We start from the raw sequence: 14,450 nt of genomic DNA, 5'->3' as shown, positions 1-14,450 counted from the left end.
ACCCAGTAAATTGTTAAGTGCTCTCTCCCCACTACAATAATGCCAAACATGTGGCCCCCAACTGTGGTTTTAGGTACAGTGGGGCTCAGAAGGAGGGGGCATTTGGATTTGGGAGCACAGAATTCACCGGATTTTATTTGAAGCGGTGGGTGCCGTGTCGCTTTTCCAGAGTCTTTGTTCTAGCAGTAATGTGGGAACCCCAATATTTACAGTGACAGATCTGAATGGGGTTTTTATTTTTAACATTTTGGGGTACATAATATTTTTTTATCACTTCCAGAATAAAGCTGGATCACATTCTTGTGTTCGACGCTGAGCACTTACATCATCAGGGTTTCCATGTAAATAACACAAAAATGTGATTCAGACTAAAGTCCCAACATAACCACCCAGCATAATGAGGCAGATGGAGACATTTTGGAGTCCGTTTGGCGTTTGCACCGGTGGTATCCATCTTTTTAGGAATTCACAGATCTGTGGTCATCCACACTTATGCGCTAAAAAGGTGCCAAAAATGAAGGGACACCATCGGAACACAGACTAGTTTAACCCCTTCACGACATGCGCCATACTAGTACGGCGCATGTTGTGTCTTCCCCTTTGATGGTGGCTCCGGCGCTTTCCCTGCACATGTAAGCTGTTTTGAACAGCTGACGTGTCCGGAACAGCCGCGGGCGGAATCACGATCCACCTGCGGCTGTTAACCTCTTAAATGCTGCTGTCAAACGCTGACAGCTGCATTAAACATGCGCTTCCGGCAATCACAATGGAAATCCACCGATCGTGACCCCGTCACATGATCGCGGGTCACCGATGGGTTGGCAGTGGTCTCCTTCAGACCTCTATGGTTGTCATTGCCAGCTTGCTATGAGCACCACCCGGTGGTCGGGGCTCATAGCATGTCAGCAATTCTGCTACAGGTGATCTGATCATCGCCTATATGTAGCAGAGCCGATCGGGTTATGGCAGCGCCTAATATAAAAAGTTTACATCACCCCCTTCACCCCATACAAAATAAAGCAATAAAAAAAAACTCAAACAAACATACACATATTTGGTGTTGCCGCATTCAGAATTGCCCGATCAATATATATATATAAAAAATTAACCCGATCGCTAAACGGCTTAACGAGAAAAAAAAAGTAAAAACGCCAGAATTACAGATTTTTGGGCGCGACAACATTGCATTAAAATGCGATAACGGGCGATCAAAAGATTGTATCTGCACCAAAATGGTATCATTAAAAAAGTCAGCTCGGCGAGCAAAAAATAAGCCCTCCCCCAACATGAGATCACAAAAAAATGGAGACGCTACGGGTCTCGGAAAATTATGCTTTTTTTTTTTTATTTTATTTTTTTTTTAACTGGATTTTTTCTTCACCACTTGAATAAAAAATAACCTAGGCATGTTTGGTGTCTATGAACTCTTAATGACCCGGAGAATCAAAATGACAGGTCAGTTTTAGCATTTGGTGAACATGGTAAAAAAAAAATCCAAAAAACGTTGTGGAATTGCACTTTTTTTTTTTGCAATTTCACCACAGTTTTTTCCTGTTTTTGAGTACATGATATGGTAAAAGCAATGACATCTTTCAAAAGTACAACTTGTACTGCAAAAAACAAGCCCTAACATGGCCATATTGATGGAAAAATTAAAAAGTTATGGCTCTGGGAAGAAGGGGAGCGAAAAACAAATGCATAAATGAAAAAGGGCTCGTCTTGAAGGGGTTAAAGTGACTCCATCTGCCTCATAAGTTAGTGGTCTATCAGGGGGTTTGTCTGAATCGCAGGTTTGGGGAATTTACACAGAGAAATCTACATGGAATTTACTCTTATTTTTGTGCGGTTCACCATGCGGTATAAGTGATACAGCGGATCTATTCTCCTGGTCGGTGTGGTTATAGCGATACCAGATGAGGTGTTTGTTTTATGTTTTGCTATTTTTTTTTTAATACACACTAAAAACAATAGTTTATAAAAATGAACTTGTTTTTGCATGGCCATATTCTGAGAGCTGTAACTTTTTTTTTTTGCCAAATGAGCCATTATAGGGCTTGTTTTTTGTGGGAGGGTTTGGAGTTTTCATTTATACATTTTTTTTTTATTTTTTTTTTACATACGACTTTAATCCCTTTTTTTGTGAGTCAGTATGATGGAAATTTTTTAAAAAAATTTGCCGGTATTTTTAGTTACTATTTTTTTTTACGGTGTTTGCCATATGAAATAAATAACGGGCCAGTTTTATTAAGCGGGTACCAATTATGTGTACTTTTTTTGGTTTATTTTTGCTTTATCGCAAACGGTGCGTTTTCTGTGGCGTAATGGATTTTAGTGATACGTGTCTGCTTTTTTTTTTACATTTATGTTAATCTCATTGTGTGACGTATAATTCTCAGTTTGATCACTGGTCTCATACACTGCACTGCTTGAGACTGTCCATGACTCAGTAACTGTGCCTGTGAGACCCAGCTTATCACCACATGACCTCAGTGTGCCATGGTAAACATCTGGACCTGATGAAAAGATGCATCGAATATTTGATAAGGGAAATTTCTACAATTGCATTGCTTCAATAAATATCAAGGTTGGCCGAAGACGTTCAAGCTTCTTAATTTGGTCTCTCGTGTATTTGAGTGTGACATCTCTGTCACAACCCGTTTGGACCTCTGCGTTGTAGTTTATGGGGCTTGAGAAACGCTGGTACAGTTGGTTTTTACACTTGAGAAAAAAGCCAGTCAAGCATGGAAACGTGTTGAGGAATAAAAATTGATTCTTTATATTACTGAATCAGGGATCTTTCATCTTAATCTCGGTAAGAGAAGCACAGAACCATGAGTCGTCTTTTCTCTCAAGCTGTTATCACAACACCGATGACAATGGCAGAGAAATGTGCTTGTTCTCCTTTCGAGAGTACTGAATCGGGGAGAAGATGATCAGCACTGTCTCAATAGATGGAAGTCCTAAAAATGGGAGCTACACCAATCAGACATTATTTTAGATATACACTTTTCATAAGAGAATCGTCTCATGATAACACCACTGATTACTAGAATTGAGCTAAAAAAAATTCACAGAACCTTGGTCCATTTGCCACTTTGGTAATCTGTGACCACCAGAACAAAGCTACAAGAACCTCCTCCTATCAGCTGACCTTCTCAGCACCTCCTCTGGTTATTAGGCCGGGGATGATGTCATCACATTGTGGCATGATGTCATTCTGCGCCTACTAATCATAAGTGGTGACCGGTAGGAGAAGGAAGGTTCACAGGGCTCCGGTCCAGCGGTCATTGACTGCTGATAAAGAAGTTAGACCAGGGTACTGCAAATCTTCAATGTGGTCCTCTCAATAAAAGCTTGCACACCCCTGATATATGTCATGATCCAGAGAAAAACGACCAGCAGAACTCAGGATTCTTTACTTCATTGATTCCCAAGTAGATTTATGGTGTCTCACAAACACATTTAAGGCAGGAATATAAAATAATCCAGCAACAAATTCCCCGATCATTTAGCGACTCTTCACTAATGAAATCTAGTGTCAATCTGTGGTCTGCAGGAAGCTGACGAGTAACCAAACTGAGCGGCCTCCCTTGCCAAAGTAAAGGAAACATTTCAGAGGTCCTCCAGCGATATGTTCTGGAGGATTACTCACCACTAACAACCTATGTACATGACTACTCTTCCACTAACATATTAAATGTGACTTCTATGTGAAGGATTTTTTGGTCCACCCCACACAACTCCACATTGTACATTTATACATCCCACATGCTTGTCCGGTGCCCCCACAATGCTCTGCTGTGGCGCATGTTGGCACCTAATAAATAAATTGTTTTGTGAGCGCACTGCTGACTTAGGAACATGTGAGAAACAAATGCCTTGTGCAGAGCCCAAGGTGATAAGACCTGAGATTTACCACGTCCTCTTCCTGGATCACACAGAAAACATTCCTGCAAGGAAATCCGAGCCACACATTTACCCCCTTCAAACAATCACATAACAGGATATGAGCATATTAAGTTAAGCCAGTGACTTCTGCACTGGACTCGCCCAACAAGCAGCCCTTCATTTACTGGATCCAGCACTAATTGAAGGACTGTGATTCATTCCAAAGGCAGATTCTATTTTATGTGCAGCTTTCTTATTTTGAGAAACAAAAATAAAGGAAAAAAAAAAGAAAGCCAAAATCAAAAACAAAACGCAGTTTACATGAACGCAAACAGCATAAAACAAAAATGGAAAAAATGAAGCTTCTTGAAGGTTTCCCAGTATTAGCTTTAGACAGTAACAAAGATAGCAAACAAGACAAAATAATTTCAATGCCATGTCCAGACCGAAAGATGGTTAAGCCAATCACACCCTTGAAAAGTATGTGTGATCCTTACAAATACTCAATATTTGAGAATATTTTGGAAGTGTGAGATTGAAAGCAGCACTAATCTTAAAGTGACATAACTAACATGTGCTGTGTTATTACCTTCTACGGTAGTCTGTAAAAAGCGCCAATGTGTTCCCCGAATGCTCAGAGCAGGGCATGTAGCACTTTACAGCACGCGACCGCCTAAAGCTGCATAGTTGAATGCTTTGGCAGGGGTTGTCTGGGCATATAATATTGATGACCTATCGTTTGGACACGTCATCAATCAGATCAGTGGGGGTCCGGCACCCCCATAGATCAGCTGTCACTAGCTATGGCAGTGTCCGGATGTAAACAATGAATGGAGCCGAAGAGGACAGTGTGTTCTTGCCGCTCCCTATTTACGAGAAGTGCCGCTGAGCTACAGTTTTTGGTTGTGCTGTTCAGCTCCATTCAATATTTACATCCGGCCTTTGTTAATAACAGCTCATTGGTGGGCCTGGCGGGTGTCAGACCCCCAGCCGTTCTGGTATTGATTACCTGTCCTGTGAATGGGTCATCGGTATAATATGCCTAGATTACCCTTTAAGGGGACAGTAGCACTCAAATTAATTCTTTCAAAACGTTATCCTACAATGGGTTTGAATGTAGCAATTTTGGAAAAGCTTAGAATGAAAAAATTTTCTTAAAAAGTAACTACCGTAGTCACCTCCAAAAACGCTATTTAACTACAGATATAGTGGTAATCTGTAGCAAAAAAGTTGTACATCATGTCTGGCTGCTTTACTGATGCAGCGGCTGAAGGAAGAAAATGCATTTTTATTCTCGCTTCAGCCGCTCTCTTCCAGTCATCAGGGCGGTGCAGGGGGCTGTTACAGTCACTGCTCACTATGCCAATTAACACTATATCTGCAGGTATACCTCATTCTCTTAAAAACCTCATTGCAGTATACAGCTGGGATGGTTTTTTTAATTATGCTAATCTCAATTAAATTATTAGAACATTTGCCTCAAAGGTCCCACAGGTGAAGACGCAAGTTCACATTTTGCACATTAACGCTTTTATAAAAAAAAGAAGTATAAATACAGTAGTGATGGGTAGTACAAATGCATGGATGCATTTTTTTTCTTCTTCCAGAGTAGCACTTTCCTTTGTAGGAAAGAAACAAGGCTTTGGATGAAATATGAGGCTGTGGAGGTGGCTTTTAGGAAGCTATGGGGATCATGTTTTGTAGGCTTCACGTGGAGCTGGCCAGGAGAGTCGTGAGAACACTGAACATGACTCTCCTGAAGGTAGGTGGGCTATTACAGCAGCAATCTTCTGGTAACTGTCAAGCCCACTCTTGGTCTAGCAGTAAGTCATATATTTCATGGCAAGGCCTGGGGCGTCTTTATTCCTGTATTCCCAGGAGGCACACACTTTAATTATGCTGCAAAACAGGTCCTGAAGCCCATTCGTGCAAATACCGTTGTGTCCCTTCCCAGATGTCACATCCAATCTGTACACACACAAAAGCTTTTCAGTAATGAAGAGAGTTCATTCCAGTACGAGCTGTGAAGGAGACGACCGCGGCAACACTACCGGCCCTACATGTGCTACAGGTCCTGAGGAATAACTGCCATTGTGGCTTCTAAGATGTGGACCTACAGGAACCACCTAAGCGGGGCATATCTGCTCTACAGCAACTCCCAGCACCCGGAGTCTGGACCATCTGCCAATGCATCCAGCAAAATATAACGTTTAGTTTTAGAACGTAACGTTTGCCCACCAGTCCGCTTTTCTAGGACCACACAGATGTACAGAAAACTCTTCATGAGAGAACTGTGCCACGTGTCACAGAAAGACTGCCGCTAATTCTATGTAACAGCATTTCCAAGATGAAATGTCAGATCAGTTAAGTGTTTGCTTAACCAAGTGAGACAGATTTCTGGAGCAGAAGACCACGAAGCACAAGCAACACTGACAAATCGCTTCATCCTAAACCTTGCGCTTCCTCGACTGCCTAGAACTTTTCATTGTCAGTCCTAAAAACAAAGCACCTTATTCTGTATCACAAAAATCCCATATATACAGCTCTGGCAAAAATTAAGAGACCACAAATGTTCAGTTTGTCTGATTGTTCTCTTTATAGGTATATTTTTGAGTAACATGTAAATTGTTCTTTCATTCTAGAAACTTTTGACAGCATGTCTCTGAATTTCCAAGCAATACATTTTGTATTTTTTTTCTGAAATGGAGAAATGGTGAAAAAAAAACCCAAAACATTGCTTTCAGATCTCAAATAATGCAAAGAAAACAAGTTCATAATCATTTACAAACAACAATACTAATGTTTTAACTCAGGAAGAGTTCAGAAATCAATATTTTGTGGAATAACCATGATTTTTAATCACAGCTTTCATGCGTCTTGGCATGCTTTCCACCAGTCTTTCACACTAATCTTGGTACAAAAATGTAAGCAGTTCTTCTTTGTTTGATGGCTTGTGACTATCCATCATCCTCTTGATCACATTCCAAAGGTTTTCAATGGGGTTCAGGTCTGGAGTTTGGGCTGCCCATGACAGGGATTTGATGTGGTGGTCTCTCAATGTTTGCCAGAGCTGTATGTGCTATGTATTCACTTGTAACCAGGGTAAATATCAGGTTACTAAGCTCGGGGGCCGCGCTTAGTAACCCGATATTTACCCTGGTTACCATTGTAAAAGTAAAAAAAAAAAAAAAACACTACATATATTCTGATGTCTGTCATGTCCCCTGCCGTCAGCTTCCCTGCACTGACTGTCAGCGCCGGCCGTAAAGCAGATCACAGCATGCAAACGCATGTGGCTAAAAACGCATGCGTTTACATAGACAGCAATGCATTTTTTGCCGCAAAAAAACGCATGCGTTTTTTTGCGGCAAAAAAAAAGAAGCTCCTAAAAATACTACATGTTGCATTTCTGCAACACAACGCATGCAGAAAAAAACGCATGTGTTGCAAAAACGCATCAAAACGCATACAAAAACGCAAGCGTTTTTAATGTTAAATATAGGGGAAAAAAAACGCATGCGTTTTTTACCGCAAAAACGCAAAAAAAAAAAAAACGCAAATGTGAAACCACCCTAAATTAAAAATAAAAAAGTTCTGCCAATGCCCTTAGTGCCCATCTTATGACTGCATATGACTTATTAATCTGGTGGCAAGGACACTGCAGATAGTGACACATTTTCGTATAGAACTATATGCATTGGAAAAAATAAATAAAATAAAAACAAGCATTGAAGTACTAATACAAAATGGTTATACAGTGGGTACGGAAAGTATTCAGACCCTTTACATTTTTCACTCTTTGCTTCATTGCAGCCATTTGATAAATTCAAAAAAGTTCATTTCTCATTAATGTACACTCTGCACCCCATCCTGACTGAAAAACAAATGTAGAAATTTTTGAAAATTTATTAAAAAAGAAAAACTGAAATATCACATGGTCATAAGTATTCAGACTCTTTGCTCAGTATTCAGTAGAAACACCTTTTGAGCTAGTACAGCCATGAGTCTTCTTGGGAATGATGCAACAAGGTTTTTCACACCTGGATTTGAGGATCCTCTGCCATTTTCCTTGCAGATCCTCTCCATTTCCGTCAGGTTGGATGGTGAACGTTGGTAGACAGTCATTTTCAGGTCTCTCCAGAGATGCTCAATCGGGTTTAGGTCAGGGCTCTGGCTGGGCCAGTCAACAATGGTCACAGAGTTGTTCTGAAACCACTCCTTTGTTATTTTAGCTGTGTGCTTAGGGTCATTGTCTTGTTGGAAGGTGAACCTTCTGCCAAGTCTGAGGTCCAGAGCACTCTGGAAGAGGTTTTCATCCAGGATATCTCTGTACTTGGCCGGATTCATATTTCTTTCAATGGCAACCAGTCACCCTGCAGCTGAAAAAAAAACCCATAGCATGATGCTACCACGTTTCACTGTTGGGATTGTATTGGGCATGTGATGAACAGTGCCTGGTTTTCTCCACACATACCGCTTAGATTTATCACCAAAAAGGTCTGTCATCGTCTCATCAGACCAGAGAATCTTATTTCTCATAGTCTGGGAGTCTTTTGTGTATTTGTTTTAGCAAACTCTATGCGAGCTTTCATATGTCTTGCACTGAGGAGAGGCTTCTGTCGGGCCTCTCAGCCATAAAGGCCTGACTGGTGGAGGGCTGCAGTGATAGTTGACTTTGTGGAACTTTCTTCCATCGCTCTACTGCATCTCTGGAGCTCAGCCACAGTGATCTTGGGGTTCTTCTTTACCTCTCTCACCAAGGCTCTTCTCCCATGATTGCTCAGTTTGTCTGGATGGCCGGGTCTAGGAAGACTTCTGGTGGTCCCAAACTTCTTCCATTTAAGGATTATGGAGGCCACTGTGCTCTTAGGAACCTCGAGTACTGCAGAAATTCTGTTGTAATCTTGGCCAGATCTGTGCCTTGCCACAATTCTGTCTCTGAGCTCCTTGGCCAGTTCCTTTGACCTCATGATTCTCATTTGGTTTGACATGCACTGTGAGCTGTGAGGTCTTATATAGACAGGTGTGCGCCTTTCCAAATCAAGTCCTATCAGTTTAAACACAGCTGGACTCCAGTGAAGGAGTAGAACCATCTCAAGAAGGATCACAAGGAAATGGATAGCATGTGACAAATACGAGTGTGTGAGTAAAAGGTCTGAATACTTATGACCATGTGATATATCAATTTTTTCCTTTTTTAATAAAATTTGCAAAAATGTCTACATTTCTGGGGGGTTTTCAGTCAAGATGGGGTGCAGAGTGTACATTAATGAGAAAAAATAATTCACTTTTTTAATTTACCAAATGGCTGCAATGAAACAAAGTGAAAAATGTAAATGAGTCTGAATACTTTCCAACCCACTGTATACCCCATCAACACCTAAATAACCAGAATTTCAGGTGTTCATTGGGGACAGACTGGAAGATAAAATTTTCACAAGAGTTTATTACTCTGTCATTTTAAGCCATTCCTTTTCAGATCAGATTTGTAACACATTAGGTATGAGAATAAAAAAAAAAGTTTAGATTTTCATAAGGCATCTTTCCTATCTTAGAGGCCACAGGTTGCATAGGATGAAATAAGAGACTGGTCCATCAAGTACAAACTATTATGCATTTCTTGAATAATTATAATCTCAACGCCATTTGGCAGTAATGATTAGTAATCATAGAATCATAGAATGTTGGAGTTGGGAGGATCCTCCAGGGTCATTGTGGCAACCCCCTGCACCATGCAGGACTCGGTTAACCTTCTCAGACAGATGTCTGTCCAGCCTCTGTTTGAAGACTTCCATTGAAGGCAGCCTGACCCACTGATCACCCTTACTGTCAAAAAGTTTTTTCTAATATTTATCTAACCTGTATCTTCTCCCTTTCAGTTTCAAAGGTGATGAGCGAAGGAGCCTGGATAAGGTGTTATCCGAGCATGTTTGAGTGTAAACCGAGTGTCTTCGACATGCTCGAAAAATATGTTAGAGTCCGCGCACCTGCATGTCTCGAGGCTGTTGAATAGCTGCAACACATGCAGGGATTGCTTGTTTGTTAGACAATCCCTTCATGTGTTGCATCTGTCTAACAGCCACGAGACATGCAGGCACAGGAACTCGAATATATTTTTCGAGAATGTGGAAGACACTGTGTTAGCACCCGAGTATGATTGGATAACACCTTATTCGAGCATGTTTGCTCATCACTAATAATGATCTAGCCTATTCTTATATGCTGACATTCTTTACAGCACATCATCTTGTGTAAACAGCACCTGTGCTGCCGAGACGGAGTGATCTATTATTGACTGTCCAGGGCGCCTCTGAAGCACGGTTTGTCTGTGTAAACCAGCGACTAAGTGACTGCTAAACAATAAACCAGTATCTGATGTGCTTTGACTGACGCCGCCTGGCTAGTGTACACGGACTGTAAAGAACCTTTTCTTATTGTAATGATTATATGGCCTTTCCTTTACACATAATGAAATTTCCTTTGTAAAGTCCTTGGAAAGAAATTCTTACTAGGAAACACAGAAACATGGTATATGCAACTACACCTTTGGTGTTGCTGAATAAATCTCATGTTAATCATGTTTCCATTATCAATCGGGAAAAAAATTAAAATGTGTGGAGTGGCAGGCATTTAAGCTTTTTCATTGTAAGTGAAGAGGTAAAGCGTAAATCATTGCATACAGTTATAATCACTCAATTACGGTATATGGAATATCGAAATCTAAGAGAAATACATTTCTTACATCCGACCGGCCTACAATATAAGTAATAATTATAATAAAAGTATCCTTCCTCTGATCTCCCGTGTACCGCAGCTTCTATGGCAGAACCAGTGACACGCAGCAGCAGATCAATCCTAGACAAGGCCCTAGAATCACAGGGCACACGATTAGCGTCACCATATGAAACGAGAGTCTATTACATGTCTTCTGGGCCCCTGAATTAGAGCTATCCATGTGGAAAAAGCCGGACTTGGGAAATATCAGTCACTGAAAATGTATGAGCCAGTAAGGAAAGAGCGCACGGCAGAGTCCGGCATGTGTTTGATGATGCAAATAAGTATTAATTCCATGTTGGAGGGAAAGGGGATTGATAAGGCTTCCGGAAAGATTTCAGGCAGGAGGCTGGAAGAAAAGTTCACGACTGGATGAAAAATGTATTGTGGATGCTGATTTGAATCTGAATTGACGGCGGTCGTTTACGCACATTTCTCCGGAATCCCATTTTCTTCCCAATCTAGCAGAGGGTAAGAAGGGTTAATAGAGGAAGGGGAGGATGAAGAAAAGTGGATCACAAGGGGGGAAAAAAATCCACTTGAGGTATCAAAAGGGAAAATCCTTTGAATGTTCGTCAGCTTTACCCCTGCTGACATGCCAGAGAGGGAACGCAGTGTGTATTACGCAGTGCTGCTAGGTTACATGGGACTGTGGCCGGCAAACAAAGCAATGAGCCTGCGATCACACAGAGCCAGATTACCAGCACGGCTTCTACAATACAGCAAGAGACAGGTCATCGGGAAATGACCAATTGTGGAAAACAGGCTTTTATGGTCAACGGCCCCCTTTTACGTCCATGCAATGTACAGGAAGTAATGATTATATATATATATATATATATATATATATATATATATATATATATATATATATATATATATATATATATATATATACACACACACACACATTAGAAAAATGTAGCAAAAAATACATTTAACCCCTTAGTGACGGAGCCAAGTTTTTAAATCTGACCAGTGTCACTTTATCTACTATATAATTGTCTAAGGGTCACTTCCGTCTGTCCTTATGTCTGTCTGTCTGTCTGTCTGTAACGGTTATTCGTTCGCTGATTGGTCTCGGCAGCTGCCTGTCATGGCTCCTGCGACCAATCAGCGACGCGCACAGTCCGGAAGAAAATGGCCGCTCCTTACTCCCCCCCCCCCACTCACTGCCCGGCGCCCGCATGGCAGCGGTAACGGACCGCGTTATGCCGCGGTGTAATGCTGTCCGCTACCGCTGCTATTAACCCTGTGTGACCAAGTTTTTTTTACTATTGACGCAGCCTATGCAGCGCCAATAATAAAAACATCGAATGTTAAAAATAATAATAATAAAAAAAAGATTATATACTCACCTACGCCGCCTTTCCCGCTCCTCGCGATGCAACCGGCACGTTCCGGTCGCACGGATGGTCTGACAGAAGGACCTGCCATGACGTCACGGTCACGTGACCGCGACGTCAGCACACCCTGGGACCGGAATATGCCGCATGCACCCCACACAGGCGACAGTGCTACAACGCACCTGCGGAAGGTGAGTATATGTTTATTTTTTATTTTTTTTAACCTGTGTCATACGTGGCTGAGAAATATACTACATGGGCTGTGCAATATACTACGTGGCTCTGTGCTGTATACTATGTCACTGGGCAATATACAATGTAAGTGGGCAATCTACTACGTGGCTGGACAATATACTACGTGGCTGGACAATCTACAACGTGACTGGGCAATATACTACATGGACATACATATTCTAGAATACCCGATGCGTTCGAATCGGGCCATCATCTAGTGTGGTAATAACTCTGGAACGCTTCAACAAATCCCACAGATTTTGAGAATGTTTTTTCGTGACACATTATACTTTATGATAATGGTAAAGTTAGGTTGATATGTTTTGTGTTTATTTATAAAAAATATTAGAAATTTGAGAAAAATGTTAAAAAATTAGCAATTTTCAAACTTTGAATGATTATCCCTTTAATCCAGATAGTTATACCACAGCAACACAGTAATAAATAACATTTCCCACATGTCTGCTTTACATCAGCACCATTTGTAAAATGTTATTTCATTTCGCTAGCATTTTAGGAGGTTTACAAATGTAGCAGTAATTTTTCATCTTTTCAAGGAAATTTACAAAATTTATTTTTTTAGGGACTTATCCAGGTTTGAAGTGCTTTTAGAGGCCTATCCCCCAAATTGATACCCCCTGACATATTGAAAACTGCTGTCAGGTAGTTTATTAACCATTCAGTTGCTTTTCCGGAATTAATGCAAAGTAGCATGACAAAAATGAAAATGTGTATTTTTACCACCTAAATGCCGCTAACTCCTGAACAGATTACTACAGCCGTCAGACTAAGGCCGCTATTTGGTCATGAATTGCCATGGCAAACATCAGGACCACAAAATCATGATCTCAGGGCAATAATTGGGATAAAGAGGAAGCCCCCACACTCTGTTAACCATTTATATGATGTAGTCACTATTGACAGCAGCATCTAAGGGGTTAAACAGATATGGACGGTGCAAACTCTGATCGTGGCCAATGCAGCAAGTTGACAGCTATAGTGTACAGCCAACAGCTGCTGGATTGTCACCTGTATGGGGAGGCTATTCTCTTATATCTCAGGTCAGTGAAAAGACGTATTGGCTGTCATTAAAGGGATAACATACAAAACAGATTTAAGTAATTTTCTGGTGACACATCCCCTTCAAAAGGAAACGAGAATATGTTATTGGGAGGGCGCAAGTGTATGATCGGGCCTGGTCCACCACGGCAAGTGCCGGACATACTGTACAGCCAGCACCCGCCGGCAGGGATCACTTCTGTTTAAGCACCTGTCACCCACAATCGCTTGGCACTAAAGTGCCCAATCCCAGAGGGGCGACAGCTCAGGCGCCCATAGGGCCTCCCACGATGGGTTTGCAGGGTGGCCATGAGTAACAGCTGCTGCCATCGTGCCTCGGAAGCACAGCCATAGGCTTCATAGAAGACAGCCATTCATAGTGTGTACTGCAACATGTTGTTTTTTCAGTATATTACACGCTTTATTGCATTAATGTTGTCACTAAAAAAAAAAAAAACTAGTTCCACAGAAAACAAACTCATATAGCTAAGTGGTAAAAAATAAGTGAAAAATAATAAAAATAAAAAGATAATGGCTCTTGGCAGGAGAAGGAAATAAAATAATAATAAAAAAACAAGCTTAATCACTAAACCTAGCTGCGTTGTTAATAGGTTTAAGTTAATGTGTCAGCAGGTTTTTGCCACCTAGTCTAAGAGAAGCATGATGTAGAGATAGAGACCCTGATTCCAGCAATGTGTCACTTACTGGACGCTGTAGTTTTCATAAAATCATTGTTTTAATCAGCCAATTTTCAATTTGAATAAACTTTCTTCCATGTAGTCCTCCATATTCATGCACTCTATATAACCCTGCCATTTACCAGTGATTGGCAGCTTTCTGCCTATGCACAGTGTACACACAAAGCTGCCAATCAGCACTGTGGGCGGGGTTATACAGGGCTCAGCATCCAGAGAACGGGTGGATCTGCATTATAGAAAACAGCAATTTTATAAAAACTGTAACAAGCATCCCATCCCAGTAAGTGACATTACAGGAATCAGGGTTTCTTCCCCTACATCATCTTGTCCACAGATGGGGGAGGGGGGGGGGGGGGCGATGTTCATAAAAACCTGGTGACTGATTGCCTTTGAGGATCTGACCAATAAGGCAATGGAGCACGAATGACATCTGGATACACAAGTGGAGGAA

General features: G+C 41.3%; 1 protein-coding gene across 2 annotated transcripts in view; it reads right to left on the bottom strand.

The window, feature by feature from the left end:
• CNOT10 (CCR4-NOT transcription complex subunit 10) overlaps window positions 1-14,450 on the bottom strand; it is a 147,181-nt gene that overhangs the window by 38,663 nt on the left and 94,068 nt on the right. The gene's annotated exons all lie outside the window — the stretch shown is intronic.

Source organism: Ranitomeya imitator, chromosome 6, assembly GCF_032444005.1.
Source record: "Ranitomeya imitator isolate aRanImi1 chromosome 6, aRanImi1.pri, whole genome shotgun sequence".
NCBI lineage: Eukaryota > Metazoa > Chordata > Amphibia > Anura > Dendrobatidae > Ranitomeya > Ranitomeya imitator.
The sequence above is the reverse complement of the archived record's forward strand: the minus strand, read 5'-3'. Positions and strand labels throughout refer to the sequence as shown.